The sequence below is a fragment of the Panthera leo genome, chromosome D1 (genome assembly GCF_018350215.1).
Source record: "Panthera leo isolate Ple1 chromosome D1, P.leo_Ple1_pat1.1, whole genome shotgun sequence".
Taxonomy (NCBI): Eukaryota; Metazoa; Chordata; class Mammalia; order Carnivora; family Felidae; genus Panthera; species Panthera leo.
Genome location: NC_056688.1, coordinates 58,812,754 through 58,836,957, shown reverse-complemented (window position 1 = coordinate 58,836,957; position 24,204 = coordinate 58,812,754). Strand labels below are relative to the sequence as shown.

The 24,204-nt window shown below is 52.1% G+C and overlaps 1 protein-coding gene across 4 annotated transcripts in view; it reads right to left on the bottom strand.

Moving 5' to 3' along the window:
* ARAP1 (ArfGAP with RhoGAP domain, ankyrin repeat and PH domain 1) overlaps positions 1-22,304 on the bottom strand; it is a 68,905-nt gene extending 46,601 nt beyond the window's left edge. For 2 of the 4 annotated variants that reach the window (XM_042905347.1, XM_042905344.1), the window contains exons 1-2: positions 22,203-22,304; positions 4,643-4,725 (exon numbers count right to left, since the gene is read on the bottom strand). The gene's annotated coding sequence lies outside the window, so the exon portion shown is untranslated. Of the gene's footprint in view, positions 1-4,642; positions 4,726-9,391; positions 10,911-22,202 lie in introns of those variants that run through there. The other 2 variants (XM_042905346.1, XM_042905345.1) reach the window with 2 other exon arrangements.
* Between the last annotated feature and the right edge of the window lie 1,900 nt (positions 22,305-24,204).

Below are 24,204 nucleotides of genomic sequence, written 5' to 3'. Positions count from 1 at the left end.
GCTGACAGCTCAGAGTATGGAGCCCACTTCGATTCTCTGTCTCCCTCTCTCTCTGCCTCTCTGCTGCTCGTGCTTGATCTCTCTCTCTCTTGCTCACTCTCTCTCTCTCTCAAAACTAAATAAACATTAAAAAAAGTTTTTTTTAATGCACTAGAAACAAAGCCAAAAGATAAATGACAACTCAGGGTACATCTGCCTCTCATATCCCAAACACAGGACTAATTTTCCTAAAAACTGAAAAGTACCTAGAAATAAGAAACAGGTCCAACCTGATTTTCAGCTGAGGTCATGGTCTCATGGTTCATGAGTTCGAGCCTCAAGTCGGGCTCTGTGCTGACAGTATGGAGCCTGACTGGGATTCTCTCTCTCTCTGCCTCTCCTCTCTCTCAAAAATAAGTAGATAAACATTTTTTAAAAGCTGGCCAATGACCTAACAGAAAAAAGGGCAAAAAATATGAAGAGAGAAATTCACAGAAAGGAAAATATAAGTGGTTCCTAAATATATGAAAAGGAACTTAACCTCCCCACACGACGTGGTGACAGGGTGAGGCATTCTCCTGCCTGGCTGGTGGGAGTGCCTCTGAGAAGGGCAATTAATGCCACAATAGCTATGAAAACCCCAAGTCCTTCTCTTCTTTGTTCCAGCCACCCCTAGACACTTATCCTGTAGTCTTCCTAGGTGACTGGCAACAGTGACGTGTATAATAACAAAAGGTTGGAAATAACCAAAATACCCATTAATCAGGGAATGGTTAACTAAATTATAGGATGGTCATATAGTAGAACACTGAGCAACCTTAATTAACAAAATGAGGAAACTCAGTACATACATGTTGATATGGGATGACCTCCCAGGTATGTTGTTAAGTGACTAAAGAAAGGTGCAGAACCCTCTCAAAAATAAATAAACATTAAAAAAAAATTTTTTTTTTTTAAAGGAGGGGGCATCTGGGTGGCTCAGTCGGTAAGTGTCCGACTTCAGTTCAGGTCATGATCTTGCGGTTCATGAGTTTGAGCCCTGCATCGGGCTCTGTGCTGACAGCTCAGAGCCTGGAGCCTGCTTCAGATTCTGTGTCTCCCTCTCTCTCTGCTCCTCCCCCACTCACACTCTGGTCTCTCTCTCAAAAATAAACATTAAAAAAAAAAAAGGTGCAGAACAGTATATAGAACATTCTGCCTTTATGTAGAAAAAAAACAAACCAGAGAGGATAGATTAATACATGGTGTTGGTAAATGCATAAACTATTTCTGAAAAGATACATCAGAGGCAAGGTGACATTGCCTCTAAGGAGGAAAACTGAGGGCTGAGGGGATGGAAGGGAGCAGACACAGAGCCAGACTTCAAGGGGTCGGATGCTGTCACATGTTCAATTCCATCTTTTTTTTTTTTTTAATTTTTTTTTTTTTAACATTTATTTATTTTTGAGACGGAGAGAGAGCATGAACGGGGGAGGGTCAGAGAGAGACGGAGACACAGATCCGAAACAGGCTCCAGGCTCTGAACTGTGAGCACCGAGCCCGATGCGGGGCTCGAACTCACGGACCGCGAGATCATGACCTGAGCTGAAGTCGGACGCTTAACCGACTGAGCCACCCAGGCGCCCCTCAATTCCTTCTTTAAGAAAATATCTGAGGGGCACCTGGGTGGCTCAGTCGGTTAAGCGGCCAACTTCGGCTCAGGTCATGATCTTACGGTCCGTGAGTTCGAGCCCCGCGTCGGGCTCTGTGCTGACAGCTCAGAGCCTGAAGCCTGTTTCAGATTCTGTGTCTCCCTCTCTCTGACCCTCCCCGTTCATGCTCTGTCTCTCTCTGTCTCAAAAACAATAAACGTTAAAAAAAAAAATTAAAAAAAAAAAAAGAAATGTTTAAAAAAAAAAAAGAAAATATCTGAGGGAAACAATCAGCAAAACTAAAAGGCAACCAACGGAATGGGAGAAGATATTTGCAAGTAACATCAGATAAAGGGTTAGTATCCAAAATCTATAAAGAACTTATCAAACTCAACACCCAAAAAACAATCCAGTGAAGAAATAGGCAAAAGACATGAATAGACATTTCTCCAAAGAAGACATCCAGATGGCCTACTGACACATGAAAAAATGCTCAACATCACTCATCATCAGGGAAATACAAATCAAAATCACAATGAGATACCACCTCACACCTGTCAGAATGGCTAACATTAACAACGCAGGCAGCAACAGATGGCGAGGATGCAGAGACAAAGAATCTCTTTTGCACTGCTGGTGGGAATGCAAACTGGTGCAGCCACTCTGGAAAACAGGATGGAGATTCCTCAAAAAATTGAAAATAGAACTACCTTATGGCCCAGCAATTGCACTAGTAGGTATTTATCCAAGGGACACAGGTGTGCTGTTTCGAAGGGGCACATGCACCCCAATGTTTATAGCAGCACTATCAACAATAGCCAAAGTATGGAAAGAGCCCAAATGTCCATCGATGGATGAATGGATAAAGATGTGGTATATATATATATAATGGAATATTACTTGGCTATCAAACGTATGAAATCTTGCCATTTGCAACTACGTGGATGGAACTAGAGGGTATTATGCTAAGCGAAATTAGTCAGAGAAAGACAAATATCATCTGACTTCACTCATATGAGGAATTTAAGATACAAAACAGATGAACATAAGAGAAGGGAAGCAAAACTAATAAAAAACAGGGAGGGGGACAAAACATAAGAGACTCTTAAATATGGAGAACAAACAGAGGGTTGCTGGAGGTGTTGTGGGTGGGGGGATGGGCTAAATGGGTAGGCGGCATTAAGGAATCTACTCCTGAAATCATTGTTGGCAATATATGCAACTAACCTGGATGTAAATTTAAAAATTAACTAATTAATTAATTTAAAAAATAAGAAAGAGTATCAGGTGGGAGCCTGGGTGGCTTAGTCAGTTAAGTCTTCGACTTCAGCTCAGGTCATAATCTCACAGTTCATGAGTTCGAGCCTCACATCGGGCTCTGTGCTGACAGCTCGGAGCCTGGAGCCTGGAGCCTGCTTCAGATTCTGTGTCTCCCTCTCTCTGCCCCGCCCCCACCTCAGAAAAATAAATAAACATTAAAAAAATTTTATTTTTAAAAGAAGAAGAATATCAGGGGCACCCAGGTGGCTCAGTCAGTTAAGGCTCCGACTCTTGGTTTAGGCTCGGGTCACGATCTCACAATTTGTAAGATCAAGCCCTGCGTTGTCAGGCTCTATGCTGATAGCAAAGAAGCTGCTTGGGATTCTCTCACTCCTTTTCCCTCTGCTGCTCCCCTGATCATGTGTGCGCTCTCTCTCTCTCTCTCTCAAAATAAATAAACTTAAAAAAAAGAGTATCAATATCTTATCATTTCACAATATACACAAATATCAAATCATTATGTTGTACATCTAAAAACTAATACAATGTTGTACGTAAATCATCTCTCAGTTTTTTAAAAAATTTAATTGGAATATCTTACTTTTGTAAAAATTTCCCAAACCACATGATCACATGCACACACTGCCTGGGCCCCTCCTGGGCCTCAGAAGGAGCCTGAAGCTCAGTCTCCATCAGTTTCCCTGGGAACCCACCCCTGGTGGGAGGAAGTATTTTCATTCTACATCTTTATCTATTACCTATGTTTTGAACTATGTGAGTTCTTTTTTTTTTTAAGTTTATTTATTTTGAGAGAGAGAGAGAGAGAGAGAGAGAGAGCAGGGGAGGGGCAGAGAGAAAGAGGCAGAGAATCCCACACTGTTAGCACAGAGCCCAATGTGGGGCTTGAACTCACAAACTGTGAGATCACGACCTGAGCCGAAACCAAGAGTCGGACGCTTAACTAACTGACTGAGTCACCCAGGTGCCCTTGAACTATGTGAGTTCTTTAAAAAGGCTGCTGAGGGACCCAAAGGAAGACACAAACAAACAAATACATTTGATGTTCTTGGATAAACCAGCTCTCAACATTATGAAGACATTATGAAGACATTGGTTCTTCCTGGGTTAAGGTATAACCAGTACAAAACACAATCCCTACCCCCCCCCCCCACCAAATTACCAATAGGCAAATTCTAAAGTTCATATAAAATGATATTAAGGATTTGTTGTCAGGTGGAAAAATTAGATGCAGAACAGTGTTTTATTATGTAAACATCTGGGTTAAATAAAAAAATGTACAAATATGTACGTATGTATATATATATATATATATATATATATATATATGCGCGCGCACACACACACACACACACACACACACACACACACAGAATACCTCTGGATGGGTATACAAGAAACAACCTGCCTTTGGGGAGGAGAACTGGCAGCTGGGAGGATAAGAGAGGGAAGGTTACCTTTCACTATACTGTTCTGTATCTTAAACTTTTGTACTGCTTTCTAAAAACTAAATACAATTTAAAAGATAATGTGATACACATCCCCCACCCAACCCACTGGTCCCTGTCTTATCCCACCCCTTCAAAGCCCTCCTGGGAAGCTCTTTAGCCTCACCCTCTTTCTGCCCCTCCACCTACTCGCAAAATGAAAACTGGGACCTCAGGTCTGGCCTCCATGAAGCCTCCCCCACCTCAAAGTTGGGGCTTAGCCGGCCACACCCAGCCCAGCTCCCCACTTCCCGCCTCCAGACTCACCCACTGGGCTGCCCAGGACACCAGGGATCCTCCCAGAGGCAGCAGCTACTCTGAATGGCTCCTCATCTTGATCAAAGGGGAACCTGCAAGGACAGGGGTGGAGTCACTTTGAGCAGTGGGATGCCAGGAGGAGGAGGAGGAAGGAAAGGAGGAGGAAAGAAGGAAGAAGGAGAAAGGGGAAGGGGAAAGAGAGAGAAGGAAACACAAGATGGAGAAGAGGATAGAGGAAGACGGAAGAGTTCAGGAAGCCTAATGGAAGCCGGGTGGGGCAGTAGAGGTTAGACCAGAGAAAGGCCTTCCTGTAGGAGTGAGAGGCAGACAGGCTCGCCCAGAGGTAACAGCCACACAGGTGGCTAAGAGGAGTGAGGACTTCCCATTGTCCAGGCCTCCCCAGAACCAGTGGCAGGGATGTGTCGAGGCTGGCTGTGGTGGGAATTGTTGGGCCAGGATTGCCCCCAGGGAGGACTGGAAGGGGGGTAGATGCAGTTCCCACCAGAAGGCAGAGCCTGTCAGTTGAGAGGTGGGGGACACTGAGAAGACCTGGGGAACAGGACCCTTTCCACTAAGTCTGATAGCCATGGGGTGGGGTACGGGTAGAGGGGGCCAACTGAGGCATGAGACCTCAGAGGCCCTGCTCTTAAACACGTGTGTGGGCCATGGGGCGCCTGGGTGGCTCAGTCGGTTAAGCGGCCGACTTCGGCTCAGGTCATGATCTCGCGGTCCGTGAGTTCGAGCCCCGCGTCGGGCTCTGGGATGACAGCTCAGAGCCCGGAGCCTGCTTCAGATTCTGTGTCTCTCTCTCTCTGACCCTCCCCTGTTCATGCTCTGTCTCTCCCTGTCTCAAAAATAAATAAAACGTTAAAAAAAAATAAAAATAAAAAAAAATAAACACACGTGTGGGCCAAATGAGGGTGTTTCCAGGTGGGAGGGGAAAGAACTGGCCATCCCTGAGGGCAGGCTGCCAGCAAGCTCAGACGATTTGGGCTCTGTTGGGGGTTGGGAGAGGGCAGATGGGCTCTTCTGGGGCACAGCTTGTTTCCTGCCACTAGGGCAGGGTCAACCGAAAACTGCTGGGCTTTAGGGGGTACTTGTGAACATTTAACTTACTGGTTAGGTATTCTCTACAACAACTTCTTAGGATAGGGCTAAAATAGGTATAGGTTTTAAAAATATTTCATTTTATTTTTTAAATTTATTTCTTTTGAGAGGGAGAGAAAAGCACGAGCAGGGGAGGGGCAGAGACAGGGGGAGAGGGAGAGAGAATATCCCCAGCAGGCTCCTTGCTGTCAGCGCAGGGCCACCCAGCTCGGGGATTAGGGGATTGAGTATCAGTCCCAAGAACAATGAGATCATGACTTGAGCCAAAATCAAGAGCCAGATGCTTAACTGACAGAGCCACACCGGTGCCCCTAAAAGTATTTTAAAAATAAATCTTAGGCAATTAGTACTTCAAAGGAAGTGGCAAAGAAAGGCAGTGCTACTCAAGTGACAATTTTTTTAAAAACAATAGGAGCGCCTGGGTGGCTCAGTTGGTCAAGCGGGCAGACTTCTACTTCGGCTCAGGTCATGATCTCAGGGTTTGTGAGTTAGAGCCCCATATCAGGCTCTGTGCTGACAGCTCGGAGCCTGGAGCCTGCTTCAGATTCTGTATCTCCCTCCCTCTCTGCCCCTCCCCTGCTTGTGCTCTCTCTTACTCTCAAAAATAAATAAATAAATAAACATTTTAAAACATACTTAAAAAAAACACAAATAAAATAAAAAATAACAGACAATATGAAAATTTTAAACTGCACTTGTGGCTTCCATTTCACTTCTCCTGGATACTCTAGACTCTTAACCACTCTGCTCACTGCCTCTCAAAAGTGATCATGAATACTAACTGAGCACCTGCTATGGCTTGGGCCCTGTTCTAACGGTTCAACATTGGATTGATGATGGCCCCAACCACCCTACTGAAATGACCAGGGCTGGGAAACAGGAAACCAGTTCCATCCCTGAGAAACGGTCAACCTCCTCCTGGGTCTCCCTCAAGTTCCCATTCTTGCAAGAAAGACTTCAGGCCAAGGTCAGACGCAGGGACCCACATTGATTCCCTTCTAGGATGGCCTCGTTCAAGGCTCTAGAAGCATGAACCTCAGACTTGGACTGGCTCTCCAGGAAGCTCAGGCCAGAGGGGGTCTGACACCAGCCAGCCAGGGAAAACAGCCCACAGGGCCCTTGGCAGGCTAAGGATCAGGGAAGGCTTCCTGAAGGAGACAGCTCTTGAAAAAGAAGTTTGGAGCAGTGCCCTTCTGAGCCATGTTGGAGCCCAAGGCAAAGAAGGAAACAGCAATACTGAACGTCTTTATTTAAAATTTTGGTATTTTGAGCCTGGGTGGCTCAGGCCATTAAGCGTCCAACTTCAGCTCAGGTCATGATCTCACAGCTCATGGGTTCCAACCCCATGTTGAGCTCTGTGCTGACAGCTCAGAACCTAGAGCCTGCTTCAAATCCTGTGTCTCCCTCTCTCTCTGCCTCTCCCCCACTCACTCTCTCTCTCAAAAATAAACATAATTTTTTTTATTTTGTTTTTTTTTTATTTTTTCATTAGTTTTGATTTTTTTTTAAAATATGGCTTAAAAATATTACCTTGATTACTGAACTTTTTCCCACCCCGGCCCCTTATGTTTTGTGCCCAAGACAAGTGCTGCATTCACTGCACCCTGATCCTGGCCCTGGTTTGGGGGTTTAAGCCCTGCAGCTGCTAGGACACCTCACTGAATCTCCACCCCCAGGAAAGCAGGGACCCGGCAGAAGGGAGTGTCATCCTGTTGTGACAGCATGGCCACAAGCTGGGGGATTCCCCTCCTCCCCCACCCCAAGGGCCCAGCTCAAGCTTCAACACCCCACCCTGCCCCTGCTTCTCCTGTCTCCCTCCAGCTCCCCTCTGCTATGCCAACCTCGGCCTGCTCAGATCTCACCCCTGCTCAAAGCCCCTTGTCATTCGACCTGCTCCGGCCCTCCCTGACATTTACAAATGAAGAAACCAACACCCACAGAGAGGAAGTGACTTGACATACCTCAAGCCCCAGCCAGGCTGGGCTGGCTCAGGATTCCCTCCATGTCACTTTTTGCACCAGGCACCCGCTTAGCATATGGGATCCCCGAAAATGTCTGACAATGATGAGCAAATGACCCACATCCTCCCACCTTCAGGTACTGATTCCAGGTTGCCCTCTCCAGCAAGTCGTCCCTAACCACCCCCCTTGGGCTCCTAAACCTCTGAAGCTGAGCCATGCGGTAGAGCGCTCTCCTGATCTGTCTCTAGTTGCTCTATTCGTGGGGATCCATCTCCACCCAACCCCCACTTGGCCTGGGGTATCCTGAGAGTCTGCACCGCTTCTTATCCTCCCTGCCCTCCACAGTAGCGCCCAGGGCCTGGCTGGCCCAGGGGCACTCAGTGTAGAGGTAAGAGTCATCTGGACTCTAATCCTTCCTAGCCAGTCCTTCAGGTCTGACCTGAGACCCTCTTTGCTGGAGGCAAAGTTTTCGCCTTTCTGTCGTCGAATTACCACTTCACCTCCCATCATAGTTTAAGGCTTCTTGCTCCCTTCTCTGTCCCAGCCCAGCATCCCCCTTGTGCCGTGCCCACCAGGGCAGCAGGAAGGCAGCCCAAAGCCCTAGCCAAGGACAGGCACACTCCCACTTCCTCCATTTCCCAAATGCCTACTGTATGCCCAGCCCTTGGCCAGATTTCCACCCTTATCTCAGTCGTCCTCATCACAATCCCATAGCCTGAGATTTTTACCCCATTTCTGGGAAGCTGTGTGAGGTGGAAATTCGCCCAGGTCACTTGCTGGAACCAACAGAGCCTTCAGAGGATGTGACTGCCTCTGTCTGATAAAGTCAGAGAGGCTTCCAGAGGGCCCTCGTGAGCTGGGCTTTGAAGAAGTAGGAGGTTGTGCTTCCAGCCAAAGGGAGTCGAGTGCGCAAGGCTCACAGGGATAAGAAAGGACCAGGCAGATGCAGAGACGGGTGATTTCAGTGGGGTGGGAATGGGGGATGTAGGAGGACAGTAGTAACACCCAGACAGGTTTGGGGACTCCCACAAGGGTGTGAGCCTCCTCTGCATTCTGATTTGCATGAGTGAGTCAGGCCTGAGTCTGGGCAGCCTGGAAGGTCCTAACTGCTTCCGCATTCAGCTCTGAGGTCCCTTCAGCCAAGACCCTTCCCTCCCACCCCCCACTGCATCTTTAGGCCTCCTCCACACAGAGCTGCGCTCTGGTTTCAAGGGAAGGGCCAATGATGGGGGAACAGAAGGAGAGGAGGAAGGCAGGCCCAGGGTCCACACTGAGGCCTGAGGTCATCCATCACTGATCCTCTCCTCCCCTACATGCCCTCCCCTCCCACCCCAGCCACCCCAGTCACCCCAGGCAGGCTAGGCAGGGACCTTAGCATATAGCCCTCAGGAAACCCCTCCAGTGGCCGGCACAGGAACCAAGAACAGTACACAACCCAGCTGTGGCCAGGCCACAACCTACCCATACCACAAACTCACACCTCACACAGCCTCCAAGGACACACACCTCCTGCCCCACTCAGCAGCCACACAGCAGATCTGCTCCCCCACCCCCCCACCAACCACCACACACAGCCTTCAGTCCCCACACTCCCTACCAACAACTTGACTGTGTACATCTGCCCCAGAGCCCCACAACGCCCAGTACCCCCAACTCCACCCCCCTCCTCAACATAATCACCAGACGATACCTATAGGCAGGGTCACATTTGATCTGCCGCCCTCCTGGGTGTTCTCAGGACTCCGCTAAGCAAGCAAGAAGCCTTGGAGACACTTCCCTTAGATATGAGGAACTAGGTGGGGGCTGGGTTCCTGGCTCAGAGGGTGCAGAAGTGGCCCCTGCCCCGCTGCAGAAACCAGCTCCTTCCAGCCCAGCTAGGCTAGCAAGGCAGCAGGTGCAGCCCTCAGGCAGGCAGCTGACTGATCCTTGGGCCACGGGCCTACTTTCTGTCTCCCAGGGATGGGTGGCCGCCACATACGGGACCCAAAGAATTACAGTGGATTCTTCTGCCCTGCCGCAGCTCCGAATCTCTGTCCTGTCACCTCCCTGGCAGCAGATTTCTGTCCCATCCCGTCCAGGGTATGACCCTTTGTCTGGGGACCCGGGAGTGGTGGAGGTGGGTGAGGAGCAGCCCTCAGGGGAGGACTGAGTCGAGGCCCCATTGCCTCAGCCACCTGGTAGGAAGCTGGGGGCCACTAGTGAGTCAGAGCCATCTCCCAGCAAGATGCAAGGTAAGTCCGGGTTCCAATCCCGGCTCTATCACTTCTTGCCTGAAGCGCTGGGCAAGTCATGTCACATTCTGAGCCTCAGTTTCTCTCTCCATAAAGCAGCGCCGTCACCCAGATGACCGTGACACGTCACTATGTATGTGCTAGAGACCACACTCACTCATCATCTGCTTATTCCTCTGCTGGTAAGACACATACTTCCTGTTCCTTTGCCCCAAGGCCTTGGCCACTCCTGACCAAATGGGCCCTTGGTGCTGGTCTTGTAGCCAGTCTCTAGTCTGGACCCCTCCGCACTCTGGATTCTCAGTTACCCCAGACACCAATGACTACCACACCCTGCCTCCAGCCATGTGCCTCTGCAGGGCTCCAGACTGGACACCCCACTGCCCCTGGACCTCATTCTGGGTGGCCCCAGCCACTGCACATTCCCACCCTACAATGAACTCTCCAGGGAAAAGCAAGGTTACCTCCAACCTAGGTGGGGCCTTTGGGCAAATTAGAAAAAATGCCTCTTCCTTCAGGGGCCCCACAGCGGGATGTGAAGCTCAGCAGGGAGGACAGGCTAGTAGGTTTCAGTACCCCCCTCCCAGCTCTCACCTCACCCCCTTCCGACCAGGTACCCTTGGACAGTGCACAACATGTGCAACACACACAGTGGACCTGGTGAGAGGCAGGACATCTTAACAACCTCCTTGGGGCAGCCCATTCAGCATCACCCTAATCAAATATAAAACCAGGTTTATTCATGACCAAGGCACAATAAAGACCAAGGGAAAGGAGACAACCTTGACCTGAATTTCAGGCCTAGCCCTAACTCCCAATCCAATCTTGAAAGACCATCCCTTTCTACAACCTTCCTGTCTGTACTGTTTAAAGTTTTATAGTTGTGTATCACTTTTATAATTAGAAGACCAAATGACAAAAGTATCTTGTCTATTAGAATTGAGTTTGCCCCAGTTCGTTCCTCAAAACAATATAAAGTAGCTTTATGTTCTTTTTTTAATGTTCATTTATTTATTTTTGAGAAAGAGAGAATGAGCAGGGAAGGGGCACAGAGAGAGGGAGAGAGAGAATCCCAAGCAGGCTCTGCACTGAGCCAGATGAGGGGCTCAATCCCACAAGCCGTGAGACCATGACCCGAACCAAAATCAAGAGTCAGACACCCAACCGATTGAGCCACCCAGGCACTCCAGATTTTAAATTTTTAAAAAATGTTTATTTATTTTTGAAGGAGAGGGACAGAGCGTGAGTGGGGGAGGGGCAGAGAGAGAGGGAGACACAGAATCTGAAGCAGGCTCCAGGCTCTGGGCTGTCAGCACAGAGCCGGATGCAGGGCTCGAACTCACAAGCTGTGAGATCATGACCTGAGCTGTAGTCGGACGCCCAACCGACTGAGCCACCCAGGTGCCCCACCAGCTCTATGATTTTAAATGTAACACGAACAGACCACTAAGAGAACTATTATAAATGAGACTGATTTCCTGGACCATCTGGACCAGAGAATGGGAAACTGAGACCCAAAACTTCCTCCCTCCCACCACGGCTTATCCTCCCAAAGGTCTAAGACACAGCTTAGCAAATAAGGTCCCCCTCATTAGGACATGGAGGTCAGTAGCAGAGGGCAGCCCAGGGACTTTCAGATGGGAAATGCACTGAGGTCCACTAGTAAACATGAGACTCCAGGGTCCCTGTGGTTTGTCCTCTAGACAGCATCTGACCCCACCCTAGTGCCGAGCGTCACCCACGTTCCCCCCAAACCTCACCCAGGGCCCCCTCATGCCCAAGCCCCACCCTAGAGAGGGTCAGATAGGGAGAAAGGTATGGGATGAAGTGTGAATATCTGGAGTACCTCACTTGCAAATACACGAAGCCGAACAATGACTTGGGGTTTAGGCCTTGTCAAAGTCTATGACATATGACTTGGCCAACCGTCTCCAAATGGACCATTCTGGACCACCCCCTCCCATTTCTCCTATAGCTCTTCATTACCTTGTTTTGACACACACCCCCTCTCTATCCCACTGCTCCCATCCACCCCAGGCCTCCCCAGGCCCAGTCTGGATCTCTGGGCCCTCTTCCCTTCTTCTGTCCTCAGCCCACCTTTAGCCAGCACACCCACCAGCCTACCTTGTAACTGTCCCCAAGGCAGAGCTCCTCACCTAACCCTACCCCAGAGCCCTCGCCCACATCCACGTTCCCCGTGCTCCAGCCCATGTCACCGTTCAGGTGCAGCTCAGATCAGCCCCATAGCACCGTGGAGACCTGGGACACCCCCAGCAGGAGCACACTGGACTGTGGCCTGGTCCCCTGGTTCAGTCACAGACAGTCCTCTACTGAGCTGGGGGCTTCCCAGGCAGGGCAGGGAGCACCTCCCTCAACGAAAGTGCTGGGTAAGGGGGAGGCCCAAGGTGCCACAGGGTAACCCCAGAAAGATCCTTCTGTGTGTCCACTGCCCCCTAAGACAGGGGTCGGGGAGAGAAGGGGTTCTTAACACTACAAATGAGTGAGTGTGAAACAGGAAGAAACAGGGCTGACCACATGCTGGGTGGGAGTACACAGGTCTACTGACAGACTCCCAGGCAGCAGGAGCAGACAGAACAAGAGTCAGGTACCGGGACCCTCAGAAGGGTTGAGGGCTAGCCCTGGCCCTGGGGAGAGGGACAGAAGGCTGCCTGACTCTATCCCGAGTTGCCCCAGAACCTGATGTGCTCACTCATCCAGGAGGAGAGACTTGGTGGGCTCCCTTACGTCCTGGAACTAGCAGCCCTGGAGAACAGGGACCCGAACCTGCCATCCCCCCAGGTGGCCCCTGGAATGGAGAAGCCAGAAGATAAGCAGGCCCCTTGCTTGCTGGCCCCTGAAAGGGGAAGTGGTCTGTGCTGATGGGGTAGAGGTGAGCAGACTGGCAGGGCAGGGGCTAGAAAGGACCAGCTGCAAAGGCTCTGGCCTCCAATTTCATGTGTGATCTCAGCCTCCCCAACTATATAGTCAGACAACATATAGGAAGATTCCCTGACTCAGCCTCTCCTCTCCAACTCACAGAGAACATTCTAACCCACTTATATGACCCAGCCATCCCTGTCTAAAACAACAGAAGGCTGTGATTATGGAGTGCTTACCATCAGGCACTGTGCTAAACACAGTACACGGATTGTTTCCTCATGACAGTCTAGAAAGTGGATGGTTTTTTAGCCTACTTTACAGATGAGAAAAAAACAAAGCCTCAGAAAAGTTAAGTAACCTGCCTAAAATAACACAGGAGCCAGAATCTGAACAAAGGGCTGCCTGGGCCCCTCTTTCTACTCATCTCCTCATAGGGCACAGTGCAGAGACAGGCAGAAAGCAGGGCAGATTCAGGGAGGTCAGGTGGGCAAGAGAGAAGGAGCAAGCTAAGAAGGGCCTTGAAGGCTATGCTAAGACACTTGCCCTTGCTGTCCAGACAACAGGAAGCACCCTCCTGGATGAGTAAGCAAGGTGCTTCGGGGATGCATCGTGGGGCAGGCAGATAGTCAGGCGCACTGGGGTGCCTACCACTGGGAGACTGGGAAATTCACATAACTTCTAAGTCTCTATTTTACCATCTGTATAATGGGGATTATGACAGCTCCACCTTGCAGGCTTCGGAGGAATAAACGTATGCCTTCGAAATACAGCCCAAATCTGACCAGTTCTCACTCCCCAGTGACTTCCCACCTCCCTCAGACTAAAAGCCAAAGCCAGCACATGGCCTACCAGGGTCCATGGTCTGTCCCTACTGCCTCTGTCTCCTTCCTGCTATTCCAACCCACTCTGTGTGCTCTTACCTCAGATTTGGGCACTGGCGCTCCTTCTGCCTGGAATGCTTTTCCAGACATCTGATGACTCACTCCCATACTTTTCCCAGCATTTTCTCAAATGCAAGACCATCATTCCCTGAACACTCTACCTAAAAATGTGCCCCTATGAGTCCCTGATCCTGTGTGATTTTCAGCATCTCACTTATCACTATTGGATTACATATTTGGATGCCACTTATCACTGTTGGATTACACTACTGTATTACATATTTATTTGTTCATTGTCAGTATCCTCAACTGGAGGACAAGGGCACTGTCTCATTCACAGCCCTATCCCCAGCGGCTAGACGCGTTTGGCCACTGGAAGAATGGATGAATGGATGTCCACACAGGCCTGGCTCACCTCAGTCAGGTGAGCTTGGTACAGGGGCCTGTGACACGGGTAGGGAGAGGGATGATTGGACGAAGCAGGTGTCAAGGTTCAGACTGGAGTTTTAGGAGTCAAAGATTCAACTCTGAGGTTCCTTGGCCCCCTCTGTGGCTAGGCTTGCCCTTTCTCTCCACCTGAGGCTGCCCTAGCTACTTCCTGCTGTGCTGGCCTGACAAACACTACTCGGGGAGCCCTCACCCACAGAGAGGAAGTGCTGACTCTCAGACCCCCTGGTGCTGCCCACCCCTCAACCATTCTCCAGAGCAGGTCAGAACCTCCCTAGACTTCCAGGAGTCTCAGAGACCAGCCCCCACCCTCTCTGCCATGCCTACCCCTTCCATGACTAACACCCAGAAGGGTTCAAAGGGACTCCACCCTCCGGCTCCTGCCTCTTACTCCTCACCCATCTCATTCCCTCCACTCCTGCTGCCTGACACTTTACCTTCAGGTCTTTGCTTATACTGTTCCCTCTGCTTGGAACATCATTCTCTACTTTGCCTTTCAAGTCCAAGTGTCACGTGCTCTGGGGAGCAGTCTCTGACTCCCATGGCCACAGTCCTGATCACATTGGGATGTCACTATCTGTGACTGTGTCACATATACACACACACACTCTCACGCCAGACCTGGCTGGGTGTTCCTCGAAAGCAGGACCAGGATCTGATTACCCTGCATCCCCTACTACCAGCCTGAGGTTGGCACACAGTGAATTTCTGTTGACTGAATGAGCATCTCCCAATTTTATACACAGAAAGCAAGTAGCCCAGGCAAGTGATGACTTGCCTGAGGTCACACTGCCATCAGTGGCCAGAGTGTGGCTGGAACCTGGCTTCTGGCCTCCTAAATCAGGCACTTCTCATTCCCCTTGTGCTCACCCAGTTACAGCTCTAACCTCCTGTCTACTACACACCCAGCCCTGCCTTCCCCCAGCTTTCCACACCCCCCAACCACCTGCCCCTTAGGCACTTAGGAACCACCTTATCCAACCCTCCCCTCTTCCAGAAGAGGAAAGTGAGCCCTAGAGCGGTGCAAGAAACTAAACTAACCAGTCAGGACCAGGACCTAGACCCCCCAGACTGAACCCCTCCGTCCTTCCACTAGCCTGTTTCTTGGAAGAACTGGGAGGGGACAGTCCCCTCAGGTAACCTCGAAGTTACTAGAGCAACCCCCCTACTCCACATAGGCTAGGCCAGCCCAGCACTGAAAGATGTGGGTTTTCAGGCCACTGGCAGTAGAGGCAGATGAGTGTCCTGGTTCACGTCCTGAAACAGAAACTGGAACAGAACCACTAGAACAACTAGATGCTCCCTGAATCTTTGGTCTCCCTAGACTTAGCACATCCATCTTTAGAGCTGAGGAGACAGGAGGAGGAGGAAGAGCCCCAGTCTGAGGGGAGAGGCAGGCCTTCAGCTGAGGCTCTGGCACCCCTTCAGCAAGTAAGACGGACCCCACCCCAAAGCCGTCCTGTTGTCATCTGGCAAAGCCCAGTCCCCACCCCTGCCCTCCGGGAGGCCCCTTTCTCCCCACCAGGCTGCTGGGGTGGCTTTGGGGAACAAACTATGGTATTTCAGCTGCAGACTGACAGCGGCCTGCCTGGATGAAGGTCCCCACTCAAACAGATAAAAGCCTTACCCAGGGGGCACCTGGGTGGCTCAGTTGGTTGAGCGTCTGGCTCTTCATTTCGGCTCAGGTCGTGATCTCATGGTTCATGGGATCGAGCCCCGTGTTGAGCTTTGCACTCATAGCACAGAGCCTGCTTGGGATTCCCTCTCTCCCTCTCTCTCTGTCCCTCCTCTGATGGCTCTCTCTCTCAAAATAAATAAGTAAACTTAAAGGAAAAAAAAAGCCTCACCCAGTTCGCATATCAAGGAGTGCAAAGCCTGGCACTTCCTACTCCAATCCACCGGGACATGGAATGCTAACACCTGCACGCAGGCAAAATCGCAGGTCCTCCAAGAACGCGTCTGGGCCCAGGAGCACACACGTTCACACACGGACACACGCACGGTGCCTGCCCAGAAGGACGTGGAGCAGAAAGGAGATGGGAAGCACAACCGAGGAAGGAGCTTACCCAGTCAGGAAGTCTTCCAGGAGGAAGGCACTTCCCTCATGGGGAGGAAACAGGTCTCCTCCCCACGAGGCAGCTCCCACTCTCATGCCCAAGGCCCTTTGAGGGCAGCTGCTATGCCCATAGGCTCAGATGGGCACCGGAAGGAGTGGGTGGGGGTGGCAGCATTGTGAAATATCCAAAGGTCCTGAGCCAAGGCCCGGCGTCCCTGCCCCAAGGAGGGGCAGGGTGCCTCCCTTCTGGCTCCCAGGCTCAGGTCTCTGTCCACCACTCTGTCAGGGCCCTTGAGCCTGGCTCTGCCCTCCAAGACTGGACCTGGGCCTGCTGAGCCACATTCCACGTTGGCCCTGGGAGGACCTGGCTCCCCCAGCAGTGTGACCCAGACCTTGCTCTGTGACCCAACCAGCCATCAGCCCTCCCTGGGCCTCCCCTTAACCCCATCCTGGTATCCAGCACGACAGCCCCACTGCCAGCAAATGAAGAGGAGTTGTGGCCCCTGTCCATTCCCTCCCCATTCTCCACCAAGATGGCTATCTCTTCCGCTACCACCTCGTCCCTTCCAGGGTCCGGTTCTCGGATTTCTTGAAAGGAGACAGCTGGGTGCACATGCTGGGGGTGGTGGGTATAGACAGCACACAGAACCTGGGGGTCAGCTGTGCCACAGGCCTCCAGAAGCAATGCTGAGAAACTCCGGGCCTTGTCTGTCTGGTACCAGCCGGCCAAGGTGTGGCACAGGACTCAGCCTCAACTTAGGGTCTACCCAGCCCAATTCGAGGCTTTGCAGGCTCTTGGAACCCAGATTTTTGGAAATTCAGAGGCTGGGAATCGCCAGCACACAAAGCTCTAGAATCCTTGAATCCCCAATGCCTAGAATCTCAGACTCAGAATCCTAAAATCCCAGCTGCTCAATGTGAGGAGAGGGTGGGTGGGAGTGAAGCGGAACGAAGAAGGCCCTCTACCCCACCTCACCTGCTCTGTTTGATTGGTTCCTGTCCTGATCTGTCCACACCTAGAGACTGCTGTGGAAACTGCTGCTTCTTGCTCCCTCTCTGAAGATCGAGGGATGCTGAATTCATTGAAGTGATCAGTCCAAAGCCTCTCATTGAACCAGAGGTCAGGGACAGGACTCCAGAGCCCAGGCCCTGGCATTTTGTGGAAAGGAGGTAAAGGGTGAAGAGGATGTCCAGGAGCAGGGCAGTGCCCTCTCGGGCAGTAAGGAAGGAAGCAAAGGAGACCCAGACATACGGAGTAGCAAGATGCAGTGATAGCTCCCCCTTCCTGGGGGCTGACCTGCCCCAGGACTGGCCCGGCCAGGCCAGACTCTCCCAGGAGACCCGAGCAGCTGAGATCCCAAGTTGTGACCTCGAGTTCCTTGCCCTGGGAATGGGGACAGAGGAGTAGCAGTGAGAGGGCCCAACCCTCCTCTTTCTCCCCCTTCCACACACATTTTTTGCCCTCACAATGAAGATAATAAGGAAGAAGATTTTGCCACATTTCTCCCTCCTGTCATCTGAGTAGGGTGGCCTCTTGACCCCTGAATCGTCCTCTGGACCCCGCTGGTACTGAGCACCACACTGTTGACCACAGCTGGTGCCTGCTTCTTGGCTCTCAGCTCTGGAACCATGTTTCCCAGGTTTGTTCATCCAGTCACTGACATCCAGTTGTTCCATATCCCAGGCACCTTAAGAGGACTCAGGTTCTCGGTTCAGTCAGGGAGAAAGATCTGGACCCTGTGACAAGGCAGGTGGGCAGTGTCTGAGGGAAGCTCAGGGCTTCAGAGGCCCAGGAGGCCCTGACCGGGGCCCAGGTAGGGAGGTGGACTGCAGGCCTCAGAGCCTCTGCCTGGGTGCCGGCTCTAGCTCTCCCTTTCCTCGGCTGAGAGACCACACGGGCAAGTCACTTAACTTCTACTGACCTCAGTTTCTTCATCAGCAAAATGGGGGCTGGGGGAACCACTGTATTCAACAAAGCCCAGGGCTGCCGGGACAGGATGAGAGCAGTGAGCAGGTCTCCAAGAGATGCTCATCATCCTAGAGGCGGGCCCGTGGGCGGGCTCAGGGCTTGCTAGCGGTCAGTCCCATCTACAAGCAGGATGCCCTTGCAGGCATGCCATCCTCACAGCTGGGTGCCAGCAACGTCACGTGACCAGGTGGCCCTCTACTGCCTGCGACCCAGACTAGGAGCTCCCAGGGTAGAACGGGGTTGGGATCTCCTCTGTCTGCAGTGTCTCCCGGTGCTCACAGTTCTCATTGTGGAGAGGAGGAATTCAGGCTCCCAGCTCTTCTATGTAATGGATGGTCTCAGGCAAATCACTTTACCTTTCTGGGCCTGTTTCCTCATCTGTAAAATGGGAACTGGCACATACTCCAAGAGAACTGTTGAGGATTAAATCGATACCAAAAAATGCTTCCACAGTACTCGGCACGTACTAAGCCTCCAAGAAACAGCAGCTACTGCCACTATTATCACTACCATTAAACAATAATTCTGTTATCAAACTGGTCACTTAATTCCACATCCCCTCCCACCCACTCTGATTTTCCCGATGTCTGGGACAGATGTCCTCATTACAGGACAGACCTTCTATGTTCCAAAGGCTGAGACAGGGAAAAATTCCACAGGAAGGTCATGTGGAAGACCAACCATGCACTGCCCCCGTCCCCCACCCCCAGCTGTCCCTGACACCCGGGGTCATCTGCCTCTTTGGGCCGTCCTCCCCAGAGCCCTCATTGGAACGTACAGGTCTGGGGGCCTGATGGCAGCAAGGGTAAGTGGCCAAGATAGCCTCTCTGATCAGGGCTGGGCGTTCTGGTGTCGAGTCAGCAGAAGGCCCTGAGCTTTGTGGGCATTGTACTCGTAGGGGATCTCTGAGGGCCCTCATATCCTCGTGCTTAGCACAGAACCCCTTCCTGAAATATGAAACACCCCTCTGTGCGGGGCTGTGAAAGGGGATGAGTCCAGGCAGACTGAGACTGGAGCAGGGGGTGAGAGGGGCCACCCAAGGGACTGGACTCTACTCCTAAGCGAGGGCTGCGTCTGCTTGGCTGGGGTCACACTCTGCTCAAGGCTGCCTTGGCCACCATCCAGGGGAAAGCCCCTCACTGAGTGGGACCCTGGACTGAGCTCAAGGAGTAAGGTCAGGCTAGGGGAGAGGAAATCAGGCCGAGGGAGGCCAACAAACTCCTGGGTCCTGATCCTGCCTCTACCACTTATTTGCTATGATTTAGGCAAATTACTTAACCTCTCTATGCCTCAGTCTTTTTATCTGCAGAATGGTACCTAACTTCTGGGGTTTCGGGAGGACAAAAGTGGTTAATATACATGAAAGTGCCTACACCAGTGCTATGTGTCTATTTACTGACATCTTTCTCGCAGATGTGATTACTCAGCTCTTTCTCAGTCTCTTCCCCTATGTTACAGGAAGGTGATCCCTGTCTCATGGAACGATGTGAGGTTAAATAAAAAGCACAAACGTGCAGCGTCAGGCACATGATAGGTACTCACATCAAGAAGAGCTCCCTCCCTTTCCCTCTTCTTTCCCCATGAGGGCTCAGACCAGGAGTTGGATCAGTCCTGACCCCCACCAAGGCTCAATGTGTGATCCTGGTCTGATCTCTGACCCTTGGCTTCAGTCTCTCCATCTGTGAAAAAAGCTTCTGGGCCAAGTGGTCTCTGAGTGTCCGTGACTATATTATCTGCTCCCACCTCCGCTCCCTCCTTCCTTTTTCATTTCCAGCTCATGTCCTACAGCATCCCCTCTTGCTTCAACAGAACCCTTGAGAGCCTAAATTTGGGTGGAGGGACAGCTGGTGGGCAAGGGGTATGAGCCCTCAAGCAACCCAGGGCCCATCCCAGACGCCCAAGGGTTAAGATCCAGAGTGAAGGGCGGGGGATGGGGGGGTGAGCGGCAGGGTCAGTGCTGGACAGGCGGGCCTGGAGCCCAGGGCCTGCCTCCCCTCCCCCCACCCTGGGAACAGAGGCTACTTGTTTGGGCATCGGCCGGCTGGCTTTGAGCTTGGCTAAAGGAAGAGAGGGGTGGGGAGGGGAGGGCCCCAGAGAACAGAAGGGACTCCCCTCTCTTCAGCTGATGCCCTACTCTGACACTAGGCTAGTTTACCACTAGCCCCTAGGACTCTCAGAGGCCCCTTACCCCTCTGAACTGACCCCTTCCCTCTAGGTTCTCTCTTTTCTTCATTCAAACACTCACTGCCACAGACAGGATTTAGACTCAGGCCCAATTCTTACCCCAGCAGTCTCTCTCTGGAGCATGAGACGAAGACTTATCACCCCATCCTGCAGATGGAGAAATGGAGGCTCTGAGAAGTTTGGGGACTTGCAGGGTCATGTAGTATTTGGTGGCTGTATAGGGACTACCCCACATCCCAGTCATCCCCATTGCTCTGCAGGCCCCTTCCCCACAGAGCTCCAAGGAGATCTTTCCTAAGCTGTGCCCCTAAGCAGGACTGAAAGGCTAGGCAGGAGGAGGAAATAAGCAGCCCACCTGTGAAGTTCCGAAGGACCTAGGAGATTTGGATGGGGAGAAAATTTCTAGGGAAAGAGGGTGGGGAAGACAAGCAACCTGCACAAAGGGCTGAGGTTTCAGGTGCACAAAAGTATGGCTGGAGCCTGAGAGGTGGTGGGGGTGCGGCTGGGGCTGAATGGGAGGGCCTGAATGCTCCCAATGAAGCGTGGGGGCAATCTGGGTCCCTGGTGGCCTCTGCCCACTTCCACCTCACCTTTTGCCCTACTCCTGTGAGCAAGTGGTGAATGGGGAGGCAGGGTCTGGACAATCCCTAACCAGCCATGGAACACAGGGATGAGTTCTCTACACCCAGCTCCAGCTACCCCTTCCAGTCACACCCATCTCCTTGCCATTTCTCATATATACCATGAACGTTCCTGGTTTTGCACAAGCTGTGCTGTCCTCTGGAAGGTCCTTATCCTTGTTAATTGCCAGTTAACTGCCAAGGCCCATTCCAGTCATCTCTTCTTCCCTGGGCCTCCAAGAGTCCCAGTCCCTGATTCTACCTCAGTACCTGTCTGCACTTGTCTCTGTGACTCTGTAATGAGCTTGCTGGGAGGTCTCCCCTAACCTGGACACTCTCTGCTCTCCAAGGACAGACATCCTGGATGCCTCTGTCTGGACTTGGGTGCTCACTCAGCACACAGTCAAGTCCTTTCTGAGCACCTCCACAAATCTGTACCACCCTGTAGCACCTCCCCACCCCCAACCAAGCCTGGAGATCAGGGAAGCCTCCCCAGGACCGGAACTTTGGAGGAGGGAAATGCATATGCCAAAAGCCACACTGTAATGGCTCCTGACCAGAGTTCCCCAAACACCAAAAAACCACCCTTGGAGATCTGGGACCAAACACCCACCCTATGCCCCCAGGCTGCACTCCAAGCCAGCTCTCTCCAGTGCCAATAACCCTCTCCCGGCTTGACCCCATTCAGTGAACACACACCTCTTTTTCCAGCAATTGGGCCAGGTAGGGGCTCTTGGGACGTCACGCCTCCATTTACTGGTGGGGAATTGAGGCGCAGAGACCGGAAGTAGTCTGCCCAAGGTCACCGGAGCCCCAGGTACAGGGCACAGGATCATACGAATGCTCAGAGCTGTAAGGGTCTCCGCGCTCAACGAGACGAGAGCCACTGGAGCCTTCATTTCACACAGATGAGAAAAGCAAGGCGCCGGAGGGCTGGCTGGCTCCGGCTCCTGGAAGCCTTCATACCAAAGGACTAAGAGCTGGAAGTCCCCTCTCCCGCCGGTTCGCGCTCCTCCCCTGCCACCTCTGGCCCGACCACGCATCCTCAGGAGGCGACCCTCATCCCTATCACTAGACAGAGACGACAACTGACAGAAGAAACACCCGCGGAAGTGGACGCCGAGGGCACGGTCGGCGTGCGGCCTCAGCTTTCCCTTCTGCGAAATGGGGAAACTCCGGACAACACCTGCCGAAACGGCGGCGGACGGAAGGGGCCCCAGCAGCCGCACTTACCTGTTCTGGGCGAAGATTCCACGTGCGGACCCGGGGACCGGGGTCCCGGCGCCGCCACGGACTCAAGCCGCCGTAAACTCGCGACCGCAAGCGGGACGCGCCCACCCCGCCGGGCGCTTCCGCCGGCCCCCACGTGATGCCCCGGGGAGCGGAGGGCGGGGAAGGCACAGGGACCCGCCCCCTCTTCGGCCCCGCCTAGTAGCGATCTTTGAGTCAGCTGGCCTGGCCCGCCTAGCGGACAGGTCAGACTGTGCGTCTCTCAGCCCCTCTCGCTGCTTGCATGTCCGTCTGTCTCTTGAGGCTCAGGTCTACCTCCACAACCCCAACCGCTGTGTCTCCATCTCTTCCTGAGGCTCCCTGCCTCTTGCCACCCTTCTCCTGGAGACTCTACACCCTCACTCCCACCCCTCACTCCCACCCCACTCCCGTCCCAGGGGTCCAGACCCCCAGGGTGGAAAGAGACTTTAGGAGGCAGGACGACCTAGGGCCCTGACCTCCTCCTCCTGGAAGTCCTTTTGCACCTCATTCTCTGAGGATATCCCACTTCCCTCCCTAGGCACACGTCCCCATGGGGCAGGCTGGTGGGGAAGAGTCCTACCCTGTCAGAGAGCTCAAGGATCCCTTGGCAGAAGGCTACCTACAGCCTGAGGTCCTGGAACCAAGGCATCTTCATTGGCCAAGATTGGGAGATTTCTGCCTATCCTGCCAGCACATACACAGATGAGGGCCCTGGGTTTAGCAGGAATTCCTGGGTCCTGGGTCCCTGTCACCTCTGGAGCCAGCCAAGCCAAAGACCTTAACTTCTTAACTTCTCTATGCTTCTATTTCTCCAAATGCCTGATGGAGATACTTGGAAAAACAGCTCTCACCAAGATGGGACGTGGGGATTGACTCTGAAATTAGAAGTCATTAATTTGAGCACCTACTACATGCCAAGCCCAGTGCTGGGCATCTTATTCCTTTTACCTAAATCCTCATACCTCTCCTTGAAGGCAAAAAATCATCACCCAGGTTAGGGATTAGGATATGAAGCTCCAAGTAGTTCCAGGACTTGTTCAAAGTTACAAAGCCAGTATTGGACAAGCCTGGGATTAGAACCCAAGTCTTGGTGAGTTATAGAATCTCTTGCCAACCCTTCACTGGACATTCACCCTGCCCCTCTAGCAAAGAGTTGATGCCACGTAGGCTGTGTCTTCCTGACAAGGCTAAGGCAAGTCATTTCCCGGGAGGGGAGGACGGGACCAAACCTTGGAGAGAACTTCCCAGCCCCAAATTCATATAGGATGTAGAAACACCAGAAAAGGGCAGAGCACAGAGCCTTCCTCCCCACCTGATAGCAGGGATGGCCCTCAGGCAGCAGAGGTACCTGGAGGCCACAGAGAACAGGTGAGGTCCAGGCATCCCTCTAGGTCTCAAAGCCTAGAGCTCCAAGCAGCCAGATGGAACACAGTACCAGGTACTGGTATCTGACCACTGGCAAAGGACCGGGAGCCCCACCTTTTCTGTTAACACAGGTGTGAGGTCTTCAAAGTGACCTAGGGAAGGCTCAAATCACAGGACCTAGTCCCTCCACTGCACTTGAGTCTGATGACCGTCACCCTCAACCCCCAACCTTCCATCCTCCACTCTGAGGCCCACAGCCCTGCGGTCTGAGACCCAGGAACCTCTCCCCCTTCCTTATGTGACGACTGGAGAGCATCAGATCCTCTACCAATGCAGGTGGTACCAAAGGGGCCTTAGGCTGAAGGTCACACAGTAGAACCTCACCCTCTGAACCCTGAACCAGGGTTTCCGGCCAGACCCACTTCTATTAGAGCAGTGAATGGTAGCCAAATAGCCTGGAGCAAATGGCAGAATGAACATGTAACAAGGACACGTGAATGGATGAGTGAACTAAGGAACAGACACAGGAAAACAGAACACACCATGGACAGGAGGAAGGGGTGACGACCTGACACATACTCCAGCTACACAAGGGGAAATGAGGGGATGTCTAAAGGGG